The sequence below is a fragment of the Caretta caretta genome, chromosome 14, assembly GCF_965140235.1.
Source record: "Caretta caretta isolate rCarCar2 chromosome 14, rCarCar1.hap1, whole genome shotgun sequence".
Lineage (NCBI taxonomy): Eukaryota > Metazoa > Chordata > Testudines > Cheloniidae > Caretta > Caretta caretta.
In genome coordinates this window covers 39,908,710-39,922,322 of record NC_134219.1, presented here as the reverse complement: position 1 = coordinate 39,922,322, position 13,613 = coordinate 39,908,710, and the positions used below count along the sequence as shown (strand labels likewise).

The window sequence follows — 13,613 nt, the reverse complement described above, 5'->3', positions numbered from 1 at the left end:
TGAGACCCGCGATCCTCCCCCCAGAGCCGCCCCCCAGCCGCTCCTGGGTCCTAGCGATCAACCCACCGATCTGCAGGCCCCTGCCCCAGACCCTGCCCCCTGGGGACCCCACCTCCCCTGGGCACGGGCAGCTTCTCCCAGCCCTATGCAGGCGTCCTGCCTAGAAGCCACAGGATCACTGGGGGGACAGAAAGGAGACGAGCAGATCCCGGGGCGGGGGGAGAAGGGGGGTTTCTAGGGAGACTCCAGGTTGTTCCAGAGGATCCAGGGGTGACGGGAGCCGGGGACACTCTGTGTGTGATCCGCTCTGGTAACCGACTGGCACAGGGAGCAGGTGGTCAGAGCTGGTCTCGTCTCTCCACACCAGGCTCACTGGCGACCTGCCCTGGGCTCCCAGCTCTGCTCCCCTCGCTCGGATCATGGAGCTGTCAGAGCTTTGCCCCTGGGTTCCTCTGGTTACCTGTAGGTCCTGATGAACCCACCCCTGGGCTCTATTTAACCCCCCCTCGTGTCTGCCCCCTCTCAGGGATCCCCTCTGCCCATGTCCTGGCTGGCTCCCCGTGTGGGCACTGACTGCAGCTCCCCATCGGGCACCTGGATGTCGGCAGCGAAGCTCCTGTTGCTCTGGGTCAGGGACTGGTGCTCTGCCCGCTCAGGCTTGTCACCTGTTTCCCCCTCATTGTTTTCCGATTGTCACCAAAATCATCCGCCTTCTCCTAATGGTCACCTAGAAATTCCCCTGAAATGTTGGAATTGATCCGATGCAGCCATCGAAACAGACCAGTGCCACCGAGTTAAGTGCTAGGCCAAAAAGAAATCAAGATATTCGATAGCACTCTTAGGTCATGGCCAATGATGGAGCCGCGCCCCAGTTAGCTCTCTGGTGCAGGGGTTCTCACCACAAATGTTTTGGTGGCCTCACAGCATGGCCACCAACTACCACTGGTGGCCACTCTGACAATTTGGTCTAAAATACTTAATTAACTTTAGGAATAAATAAATCTGCCCTTATCCATGCCCAAATCATTGCAATTTATTGATGTAGGGTTGTTTTCATACTCAATAATAAAAATAATGTACAGTTGCCTCTATTCTTTACTGGACCTACACCGAATAGAAACACAAGTAAGGTGCTTTGCATGTTCTTGTCTTTGTTTAATTGTTGTTTCTTTTGCTTTTTTGGTTGGTTTTTTTTTGCTAGCGAGTAAGTCTGCTGCTGTGAAAAGTGATGTTTGTACGTTTGTTAATATCACGTCTCACAGCAGGAGACTTGCTAGCGAGCTGGGAGGCAGCGAAAAGTGATTAACAAACATACAGATATCACTATGCACAGCAGCTTTCCTCAGATCCAGCAAGCTGGGGGACAAATTAAGCCCTGGATGGGAGGTGGGCAGGGTGCAGGGCTGGCCTGACCATGAGGCGAACTGAGGCGGCCGCCTCAGGTGCCAGACTGTGGGGAGGCACCACTAGGACCCAGAGTGTAGAAAACTGTGTCTGCTGCTGGGGCATCTGTATTCTCTGCTCGAGATGCCCAGAGATGGGGGAGTGCTGTGCTGGAGGAAGGAGGGCACAAGAGACAGAACAGGCAGGCAGGCAGGAGAAAAGGTGAGGGGAACAGCAGAAAGCAGCAGGAGCTGCAGGGAGAGACAGGAGAAGGAGCCTCTTATGTTCCTCTCCAGCACCCCCAAGAGCCTGGACTGATTAACCCCAGCTTCTCAGGCAGCTTCCTGTTTCCTGCTGCTTCCCTGAACCCACCTGGGGAGAACAGGCAGTCAACTGAAGCAGTAGGAGCCAGTTAGGCCCTTAAGACGTTGATATCTTCCCTCACTCAGGCCCTGTTACCAGCCTGCTTATTTGTCCCCTTCCACTGAGTGTTGAAGGCCACTATAGCTTGCACAGAACAGCAGTCATGAGTGAAAGAAGAAAACGCCCCTCTGGGGCAGCACTCAGAAAAAGAAAGAAAGTGAAGGAAGCTTTTCTATCTAAGCAGAAGGAGCTCTCCTGAGATACCAGCAGGAAAGTGAGTTTGTGTGTGTATGGGGGTGGGGGGGTGAGAAAACCTGGATTTGTGCTGGAAATGGCCCACCTTGATTATCATGCACATTGTAGGGAGAGTGGTCACTTTGGATGAGCTATTACCAGCAGGATAGTGAGTTTGTGTGTGTGGTTTTTGGGAGGGGGGTGAGGGGGTGAGAGAACCTGGATTTGTGCAGAAAATGGCCCAACTTGATGATCACTTTAGATAAGCTATTACCAGCAGGACAGTGGGGTGGGAGGAGGTATTGTTTCATATTCTCTGTGTGTATATAAAGTCTGCTGCAGTTTCCACGGTATGCATCCGATGAAGTGAGCTGTAGCTCACAAAAGCTCATGCTCAAATAAATTGGTTAGTCTCTAAGGTGCCACAAGTACTCCTTTTCTTTTTGCGAATACAGACTAACACGGCTGTTACTCTGAAACAGACACAAATGTTCACGGTGAGCCTTCCGGCCCCAGTGAGGATGTGAGTGGTGAGGAGATGCCTGATCTTCCAGTTAGTCGGAGTGCAGGTGACCTGGCAGCTACTGCAGCATCCATATCTCCATCTCAAATGGATGTAACCATGCACATTCCTGAAGAAAAGTGTAGATCAGAGAAGAGTGTGGTGGAGGCGCAAGAAACAGGTGCTCCTGAGTTTAGTTCCTTAAGTCTAGATGATCCAGGACTGTGGACCCACTTGAGCAGTGTTAAGGAAAAGTTAGCATACGTGACTCCATTTTGATTTGGGGCTCACCGTTGTCTCAAAGCAAGCTCATCATGTACCAGGAGGAGTGTTCCTTAGATACTGCATTCCTGTGAACCCACCCCCCCAACCCCCGTCTCCAGCCTGTCTTGACTCCCGGTTTCTGTTCTTTGTCTGTTCCTAACTCCCTGCCTCCTGACCCTTTGATGTGGGCCTCCCATCCTGATAAGAGAAGTTACTGATGCATTGCTTCAGGGCCATGGTGGGAAATTGAAGTAACAATTTAAGCACGGGGAACGTACCTAGCAGGGATAGGTGGGAGATAAGAAAATGGTTTGTCTATTGGCTGAGGTTTCCGATGCACGAGGGCAACATGCTTTGCTAAAAGGTCTATAATCTTTGAATAACCTACATTCGGGGTCCCTCTCTGACTAGCGGGGGGCACCACGCTCGACCATAATAAACTTAGTATCTTTGGGAACTCTGCAGTTGTGGACTTTGTTCGTGTGCCTCAGCCTAGACTCGAACTGTGCGTGACCTATCAGGTATAATTCGCAGCAGTTCCTGTGCGTGACCTGTCAGGTATAATTCGTAACAGTTTGTGTGCATGACCTATTAAGTATAATTCATAACAGCAGTAGCCTGAGGTACTTCCTTGTACTGCATTGGCCTCAACAAGTGAAAAACTTCATGTTCCCCAAAGACAATGAAAAGAGAAGTTTCCATCCAACACATTACTGGCGTGAAATCCCCAATGGTGATAAAGTGGAGAGGCCATGGCTTATGTACTCAAAAACCCAGAATGCTGCATACTGGTTTTGTTGCAAACTCTTCCACTCTAATGTTCTAGCCACATTGGGTTCTACAGAAATAAAGGACTGGAAAAATCTGGCTAGAAATCTGGCATGCCATGAGAAGGCAGCAAATCACGAGAGCATTCCATAGGTGGAAAGAGCATTAGATGAGACTAAGGTTAAAGACCACCATAGATGATCAGCATCAAGAGAAGATTGCATCAGAGTCTCTTTACTGGCAAAATGTTGTGAAAAGGCTCATTGCCATTGTGAGAATGCTTGCTACCCAAAACCTAGCACTGTGTGGCACTTCAGATCAGCTGTATGTGCCAAACAATGGAAATTAACCTTAATTGGCCTTAAAATTGTGGAGCTGATGGCTGAATTTGAGGCTGTATTCCATGAGGCTGTTGAATTTTTTAATGTAATTCAAAGCATCTATGTATTTTTCTCAGCATCAACTCATCGATGGCAAATTTTGAAGCAACATCTGGGAACATCCTCTCTGATACTGAAACCACTGAGTGCCACACAATAGGAAAGTCGAGTGGAGGCGATAAAGCCTATCAAACACCAAATTGGGAAGATAGATGATGCCATAGTTGCCATTATGGAGGATAATGCTGTGACAGGAACTGTTCATGGGAGAAGAGTGGCAGAGGGAAATGGAATCACCAAAAACATACATCACTTCAAATTTCTGTGTGGCTTAGTGTTGTGGAATGACATAATGTTTGAAATAAATGTTGTAAGCAAGAGACTCCAAGGTGTTGACCTTGACATATCTGGAACAATGGAACAACTGGACAAAGCAAAGTCATACCTACAGTCTTACCGCTCAGATGAGGGATTTCAAAATGTTTGAAAAGTGCAGAGAAGTTGTTAGAGGAACTTGACACTGAAGCTATTTTCCCACCCATTCAAGGATACAAGTGTAACCCTTCTGCCTGTCAGAGTTGGCAGCAGCAAGGGCCGGGTTCAGTATCTAGGGGTTCCATTCCAATAACACAATGTAAAACCGGCTCAAGCCCCCACCCAGTGACATCGGTGATTCATGTCTGTAATTGCGTGACCAGAGAGATTGAAGTGTTCTCCGACTGGTTTATGAATGTTATAATTCTCGACATCTGATGTGTCCATTTATTCTCTTATGTAGAGACTGTCCAGTCTGTACAATCCATCTGTGATCTTCCTGATAACACCATCCTGGCTACTATGGATGTAGAAGCCCTCTACACCAACATTCCACACAAAGATGGACTACAAGCCGTCAAGAACACTATCCCCGATAATGTCATGGCTAACCTGGTGGCTGAACTTTGTGACTTTGTCCTTACCCATAACTATTTTACATTTGGGGACAATGTATACCTTCAGATCAGTGGCACTACTATGGGTACCCACATGGCCCCACAGTATGCCAACATTTTTATGGCTGATTTAGAACAACGCTTCCTCAGCTCTCGTCCCCTAACGCCCCTACTCTACTTGCACTATATTGATGACATCTTCATCATCTGGACCCATGGAAAAGAAGCCCTTGAGGAATTCCACCATGATTTCAACAATTTCCATCCCACCGTCAACCTCAGCCTGGTCCAGTCCACACAAGAGATCCACTTCGTGGACACTATAGTGCTAATAAACAATGGTCACATAAACACCACCCTATACCGGAAACCTACTGACCACTATTCCTACCTACATGCCTCCAGCTTTCACCCTGACCACACCACACGATCCATCATCTACAGCCAAGGTCTGCGATACAACCGCATTTCCTCCAACCCCTCAGACAGAGACAAACACCTACAAGATCTCTATCAAGCATTCTTAGAACTACAATACCCACCTGCGGAAGTGAAGAAACAGATTGATAGAGCCGGAAGAGTTCCCAGAAGTCACCTACTACAGGACAGGCCTAACAAAGAAAATAACAGAACGCCACTAGCCGTCACCTTCAGCCCCCAACTAAAACCCCTCCAACGCATTATTAAGGATCTACAACCTATCCTGAAGGATGACCCAACGCTCTCACAAATCTTGGGAGACAGGCCAGTCCTTGCCTACAGACAGCCCCCCAACCTGAAGCAAATACTCACCAGCAACCACATGCCACACAACAGAACCACTAACCCAGGAACCTATCCTTGCAACAAAGCCCGTTGCCAACAGTGCCCACATATCTATTCAGGGGACACCATCACAGGGCCTAATAACATCAGCCACACTATCAGAGGCTCATTCACCTGCACATCCACCAACGTGATATATGCCATCATGTGCCAGCAATGCCCCTCTGTCATGTACATTGGTCAAACTGGATAGTCTCTACGTAAAAGAATAAATGGACACAAATCAGATGTCAAGAATTATAACATTCATAAACCAGTCGGAGAACACTTCAATCTCTCTGGTCACGCAATTACAACATGAAGGTCACTATCTTACAACAAAAAAACTGCAAATCCAGACTCCAGCGAGAACCTGCTGAATTGGAATTCATTTGCAAATTGGATACTATTAATTTAGGCTTAAATAGAGACTGGGAGTGGCTATTTCCCCTTGTTTTTTTCCTACCCCTCCCCCCCCAGACATTCTGGTTAAACTTGGATTTATGCTGGAAATGGCCCACCTTGATTATCATGTACATTGTAGGCAGAGTGGTCACTTTGGATGGGCTATTACCAGCAGGAGAGTGAGTTTGTGTGTGGGGAGGCGGAGGGTGAGAAAACCTGGATTTGTGCTGGAAATGGCCCAACTTGATTAACATAAACATTGTAAGGAGAGTGATCACTTTAGATGAGCTATTACCAGCAGGAGACTGGGGTAGGAGGAAGTATTGTTTCATGGTCTCTGTGTATATAATGTCTTCTGCAGTTTCCACAGTATGCATCCGATGAAGTGAGCTGTAGCTCACGAAACCTTATGCTCAAATAAATTGGTTAGTCTCTAAGGTGCCACAAGTACTCTGTTTCTTAATCCTCACCCTCTGCTTGTGAGGTCAGTAGTTCATGGCCTGTAGAAAGCACAGGAGGTTAACTAATGAGAACGGGGAGGGATTACCCTCTCAGGTGCCGAAGGATGGTGTAGTGATAGGACCTGGAGCATGATGCGGGACATCTGCATTCAATTCCCTGCTCAGCCACAGACTTTCGATGTGGATTTGGGCATGCCCCATAATCTACTCTGTGCCTCTGTAACACAGGGATGTGAATTCCCGACCTTCCGGCAGTGATTGTGAGGGGTCCTGTCATTTTATTTTTGTGATTCATTCTTTTAAAATTTTCATGAAGAAACCAACAAGAACAATTGTTACAGCCTGTACATGTCGCCCGACACTGCACATTTCACAGGCTAGCTAAAAAAAATATGCAATTATGCAACTTTGCAACTTGTCAAAACTACAAGACTAGGCAATAGAAAATCAGGCGAACCTTGCCTGCGAGGGAGGGGGAACGACAATTTTTTAAAAAGACACAAATGGGCAAAAAAAATGAAGTTGGGGAACGGGGGCAGGAAGCGGGAGGGAGAAAGCAGAGAGGTCCACTGGAATGGAAGTCAGGCATTATTTCAGCATTTTTTATCCAAAAGTATCTGGAAACAGGGCCCAAATTTCTTCAAATTCATAGAATTTCTTTCCATATCGACAAGCTCTTCTTTCTTGAGGTGTCCCATTGTTAATGTTGGTGAGGGCCACCTCACATACCTAGATAGAATGACTTGAACAGATCATTTTCCACCATTGAACACACAACAGGTTATGAAAATTCTATGTGCTCTGAAAAATCTTGGTGTCTCAAGTGGGGGTCCCCAGTGGCTGAGGCACCCAAAATCAATGTATCCTTTCAAATATTTTGTCATTCAGCTGGGATTGTCAAGGGACCTAATGGAGTTCGGTAACACAACCCCATTGAAATTTAGATCCCTAACCCCCTTAGGATCCTTTGATAATCCCAGTGTAAATTGTTCTTTTATTTTATATTCTTACTTGAGCTTAGTGTATGGAATTGCCCAACTCAAACCAAGTTTAATACAGTTCAATTTTATTCTGAATGTAAAGATCCTGGTATTGACTGATCTCACATTTCATATATTTGCACATCCTCAAATATTATAGCAGCACATTCCCAAAGACCTAGCCAGAACTAGGGATCACCCAGAATCTGTTTCGATAAAACAATAGGCCAGCTCTGCATCTCACCATTTTCCCTACAGTAAGAAATAAAAACCTTGTGATTTCTAATTTCTTGTAAAATCTACACATTTACTGACAATTTTTCTCACAGAAAATGGTCACCACAATGAGGTGAGAGGAGCAGGTAGAAAATGCCTTTTGCCTCCCGGCGGTGGAAGGGATTCTCAGGATGGTGAAGATGATACACAAGTAGGACATCATGGTTAATACAAATGGAGGCAGAGTGAATATGGCAGCCAGGATGGTAATGACAAGCTCTATCTGGTTGGTGCCATTGCAGCAGAGATTTAACATTTCTGTGGATTCACAGTAGAAATGATCGATTTTATTGGGGCCACAGAAAGTTAATTGTAACATAAGAACTATGACTATGATAATAGCCAGAAATCCATTTATCCAAGACCCAGCTGCTAACGACAGGCAGAACCTGGTATTCATGAGGGCTGCATAATGGAGCAGTTTGCATATCGCCAAGTACCGATCATACGACATCACTGCTAGCAGATAGCATTCTGCAGCAGCAAAGAAACTAACAAAATAAAATTGTATCATACAACCACAAACAGAAATGGTATTGTCCCCTGTCAGGAAACTGGCCAGAACCCTGGGCAGGAGGATGGAGGTATAGCAGGTCTCCAAGCAGGACAAGTCCCCCGGAAGAAGTACATGGGGATGTGAAAGTGCCGATCAGCCACAACTTGGCCGGGAACATCCTCATTGTTCCGCTAGGTCACAATGTAGATCACTAGAAACAGCAGGAAGAGTAGGGCCAGCAGTTCAGGAAGATCCCTGAATCTCAGGAGGACAAATTCTGTGATGGACGTTTGATTCCTCCCTTCTGTGTTTGCCATGGGGTGTATCTAGGAAGGATAAAAAGTGAGGAAGAGAAAAATACATCTTGGAGATGATTGGCAAAAACATACTTAAGCTTTAACCCAGCAAAGAAGAAGTTGGGGGGGAAGGAAGCCCCCTGGTTTGATAATGGAGTTGCAGGAACAGAGCTGGCTGGCATGTTGATTCTTTGGATATATTACCGTAAGTTTTATGCAGCAGATTTAACAAAATATCAACATCTCTCAAATCGGACCAGGAACCCAGTTGCTATGTTGAAGGGTCTGAGAGCCCACCATAATAGGCAGCCATTTAGACACACATAGTTTGATTCACATCATCTCATATCTCTTCTCATGACACAGTTTGTCCAAATGTGGGATACCATTACTGAGATAGTCTTCATATTTTTGTATAAGCCAAATCAATCAATCAATAAATCTAGTGTTGGACGTCAGACTAGAGGATCTAATGGTCTTTTGTGGCTTTCCAATCTATAAATCTATGAATGTACCTCTGTGATTCTTTCACACTGTTACACAGTTCCAAAATATCAAAAATTCCCAACAGGTAGAGCCAGATTTACCACCTTTAGCAAATATTAATAAGTGTTGAAAACCCTTTCCATTATATAAGTTGTGGAACCTGCAAATGTTTAAATTGTGCTGGGAATTCTCTCCCTGTAACATGAATTCTTGGACTATTAAGGCTGAGACTTTGATAGTACTCTATAGGAGTTAGGCACCCACTCCTCTTGACGAGTTGGGCACCTAAATCCATTAAGAAAAGGAGTACTTGTGGCACCTTAGAGACTAACCAATTTATTTGAGCATAAGCTTTCGTGAGCTACAGCTCACTTCATTGGATGCATACTGTGGAAACTGCAGAAGACATTATATACACAGAGGCCATGAAACAATACCTCCTCCCACCCCACTCTCCTGCTGGAAATAGCTTATCTATTACCAGCAGGAGAGTGAGTTTGTGTGTTGGGGGGGCGGAGGGTGAGAAAACCTGGATTTGTGCTGGAAATGGCCCAACTTGATTATCATACACATTGTAAGGAGAGTGATCACTTTAGATAAGCTGTTACCAGCAGGAGAGTGGGGTGGGAGGAGGTATTGTTTCCTGGTCTTTGTGTATATAATGTCTTCTGCAGTTTCCACAGTATGCATCCGATGACGTGAGCTGTAGCTCACGAAAGCTCATGCTCAAATAAATTGGTTAGTCTCTAAGGTGCCACAAGTACTCCTTTTCTTTTTGCGAATACAGACTAACACAGCTGTTACTCTAAATCCATTAAGGCACTTAGAAAATTCCAACCAATATTAGTAGGAAAGTTAAAACTTTTATTTCACTGATTTTTCTATTCTCTCTCTTTCTCTCTCTCTCCTTAAGTATTTAGCTGTATATCTATCTCTCTAGCTCCCATGTATATAGAATGAGTGCTGTGTGTCTGCAGGCTACAGCGTCCCTGTTTCACCATCTGTGTTTATCTCCAGCAGCTACAACTGGCTTTGTCCCCTGCTATGGAATCCTCTCTGGGACCTTGTGACCAGTGTGAACCTCTAATGACTCAGGAAGGCCTCTTCAAAAACAGGTGGGATTGATTGGTTCACAGAAACATACCTAGCAGAGGGAAACAGGGTTAAAACAATAAAATCCTATGCACGTATTGTCTGATTTGATGCACCATTTCAGTCTCTTGCTGAAGTTCTCATAATCCTCATCGCAGCCGTCCAGGAGGTTCCAGTCTTCCCTGGAAAAGTTTTCCTTCAGGGTTGCCTTGTCAAAAGCTACCAGTTGGTGCCTTCTGTTCACCGTACACAGTGCCTTTTTCTTCACCTTCACAGTGAACGTGAGTCTGGCTCTCAGCAGGCGATGGCCGCTTCCGGTGTTGAACGACGGCACTACTGAAATATCCTGCAGGAAGCGTCGTCTATCGATCAGGAAGTAATCGATTTCATTCTTTGTCTTCGCATTTGGTGCGATCCGGGTCCATCTTCTGTTGGCCTTCTTTCGGAACCAGGTGTTACCAATGAACATTCTCCTCGTCTCTGCCAATATATCTAGTCGTTCTCGCACCTTTCATTCTCCGATACCTATGAACTTTTCGCCCTCTCTCCCTCTTCCAACCTTGGTGTTAAAATCTCCCATTGCAATCCTTTATGTGGAACTCTGAGCGAGGGTTTCCTCCAGCTCCTGATAGAATCCTTCCATATCATCATCTTTGCATGCACTTGTGGGAGCGTAGATCTGGATGATTTTGAGGGTATTGTTTCGGTTCAGTAGGAGGTAAAGCACCCCGATACGTGATGACTTCAAATGGCATGAAACGATTTGTCTATCTAAACACTGCCTTTCCTTGCCAGTTTAAGCAGGTTCCACTTAACCCAGGTACCCCGCAAAAACAATGAGGCAGGTTGCCCCCTGCAACCCCGGCCTCTCAGATAATCTGACACCCCAATCAGAATCTCTCCCCACTTATTCATAGATTCCAAGGCCAGAAGGGTCCCTGGGATCATCTAGACTGCATCACTGTGAAACACAGGCCTGAATTAATTCCTGTTTGAACTAAAGCAGATCCTTCAGAAAAAAAACAACATCCAATCCTGATTTTAAAATTTCCACTGATGGGAAATCCACCATGATTCTTTGTAAATTGTTCCAGTGGTTAATTACCCTCACTGATAAAAACTGTGCCTTATTTCTCGTATGAATTTGTCTAGCCTCAACTTCCAGCTCTTAACCCTTGTTATACCTTTCTCTGCTAGATTGTTGAGCCCACCCTTATCACATTTCTGATCCCCACATGGTAACTTACAGACTGTGATCAGTTTGCCCCTTAACCTGCTCCTTGTTAAACTGAACTGATTGAACTCCTTGAGTCTTCCAATCCTTTAATCGTCCTCATGGCTATTCGCTGAACCCTGAATTGTGGGCACCACAACTGGACGCAGGATTCCAGCAGTGGTCGCACCAGTGCCAAATACAGAGGTAAAATAGCCTCTCTGCTCCAGATCACCCTGTTTATATGTCCAAGCATCACATTAACCCTTTGAGCCACAGGCTGTTTTTTTATCCACTCCGAAGTCCCTTAGTTCGGGGTTCCTGCCCAAAGGTCCCCTGGGGGTTCGAGAAGGGCGTCTGAACCTGACTACACTGGTTCATGCAGTGCCGTAGCTGAAAGCTTGTCTCTCTCACCAACGGAAGTTGGTCCAATAAGAGGTATGACCTCACCCACCCTGTATCTCTCATACACTGCTTCATGCATTTCCACGGGGCTTTTCCTTTGAGCATCAGACCACTGAGGTCTGTCTACAGCTACCATGAGGGAGTGCTTGCAGAATTTAACCCTTATCTACCCATACCACAGCCACCCGAAGTAACTGTGCGTATCAGCAGGACTTGGACCTGGGCCTATAAGGTTAACGGGTAAGTAATTTCCCCACACTGCAACCTGGCAGTGCCTGTAGCTGACTCATTCCCTGTGGCCCATAATCTGCTGTGGTTGTATGCCACGGTAAATTCCATCCTGCATGATCGGACTGAAAGTGCTCTTGGCTCCTTGACCCTATATTCGCCCATGGGACACACCAAGAAGTGTCCAGGCAACAATGTGGATCCCAGCCAGCTGCCATGCCCACCCTGCTTCTCTGTGTCTGAAGTCCTGGTACTGACCTTGACTCTGACTTGGATTCTGACTCCTGATCGACCCCTGGAAACACAACTGGGATGCTGATACCTGGTTTTGACCCTCGTCCCAATTCCTGATTCTGTCTCCGGCTCTGACCCTCAGCTTGACTCTTGACCCTGTTACTGACTCTGACCCCTGGCTTCACATGCTGGCACATGGTAGATGTGCAGGCGAACGAGCCCCTGATGGCTCACCACCCGATCCATTGTCTTCAGCCAAGATCTAAGATACAACTGCATTTACTCCAATCCCTCAGACAGAGACAAACACCTACAAGATCTACATCAAGCATTCTTAAAACTACAATACCCACCTGCTGAAGTGAAAAAACAGATTGACAGAACCAGAAGAGTACCCAGAAGTCACCTACTACAAGACAGGCCCAACAAAGAAAGTAACAGAACGCCACTAGCCGTCACCTTCAGCCCCCAACTAAAACCTCTCCAGCGCATCATCAAAGATCTACAACCTATCCTGAAGGACGACCCATCACTCTCACAAATCTTGGGAGACAGGCCAGTCCTTGCCTACAGACAGCCCCCCAACCTGAAGCAAATACTCACCAGCAACCACATACCACACACCAAAAACACTAACCCAGGAACCTATCTTTGCAACAAAGCCCGATGCCAACTCTGTCCACATATTTATTCAAGTGACACCATCATAGGACCTAATCCCATTAGCCACACCATCAGGGGCTCGTTCACCTGCACATCTGCCAATGTGATATATGCCATCATGTGCCACCAATGCCCCTCTGCCATGTACATTGGTCAAACCGGACAGTCTCTACGCAAAAGAATAAATGGACACAAATCTGACATCAGGAATCATAACATTCAAAAACCAGTAGGAGAACACTTCAACCTCTGGCCACTCAGTAAAAGATCTAAGGGTGGCAATTTTGCAACAGAAAAGTTTCAAAAACAGACTCCAAGGAGAGACTGCTGAGCTTGAATTAATATGCAAACCTAGATATCGTTAACTTGGGTTTGAATAGAGACTGGGAGTGGCTGGGTCATTACACATACTGAATCTATTTCCTTAAGTTAAGTATCCTCACACCTTCTTCTCAACTGTCTAAATGGGCCATCTTGATTATCACGACAAAAGTTTTTTTCTCCTGCTGGTAATAGCTCATCTTAACTAATTAGCCTCTCACAGTTTGTATGGTAACTTCCAACTTATCTGTATGTATATCTGTCTCTTACTATATGTTCCATTCTATGCATCTGATGAAGTGAGCTGTAGCCCACAAAAGCTTAAGCTCTAATAAATTGGTTAGTCTCTAAGGTGCCACAAGTCCTCCTGTTCTTTTTCCCATTATTGTATTGGCTACTGAACTCTATTGGTCACTAGTCAGTATTT

General features: G+C 45.9%; 1 protein-coding gene and 1 long non-coding RNA gene across 2 annotated transcripts in view; both read left to right on the top strand.

The window, feature by feature from the left end:
- Positions 1-13,613, top strand: part of LOC125629622 (zinc finger protein RFP-like) — a 164,111-nt gene that overhangs the window by 15,625 nt on the left and 134,873 nt on the right. The window lies entirely within an intron of this gene.
- LOC142068937 (uncharacterized) lies at positions 1,773-4,274 on the top strand. Its single transcript, XR_012664803.1, has 2 exons — positions 1,773-2,020; positions 3,972-4,274. It is a non-coding gene; the product is annotated as an uncharacterized LOC142068937 (long non-coding RNA).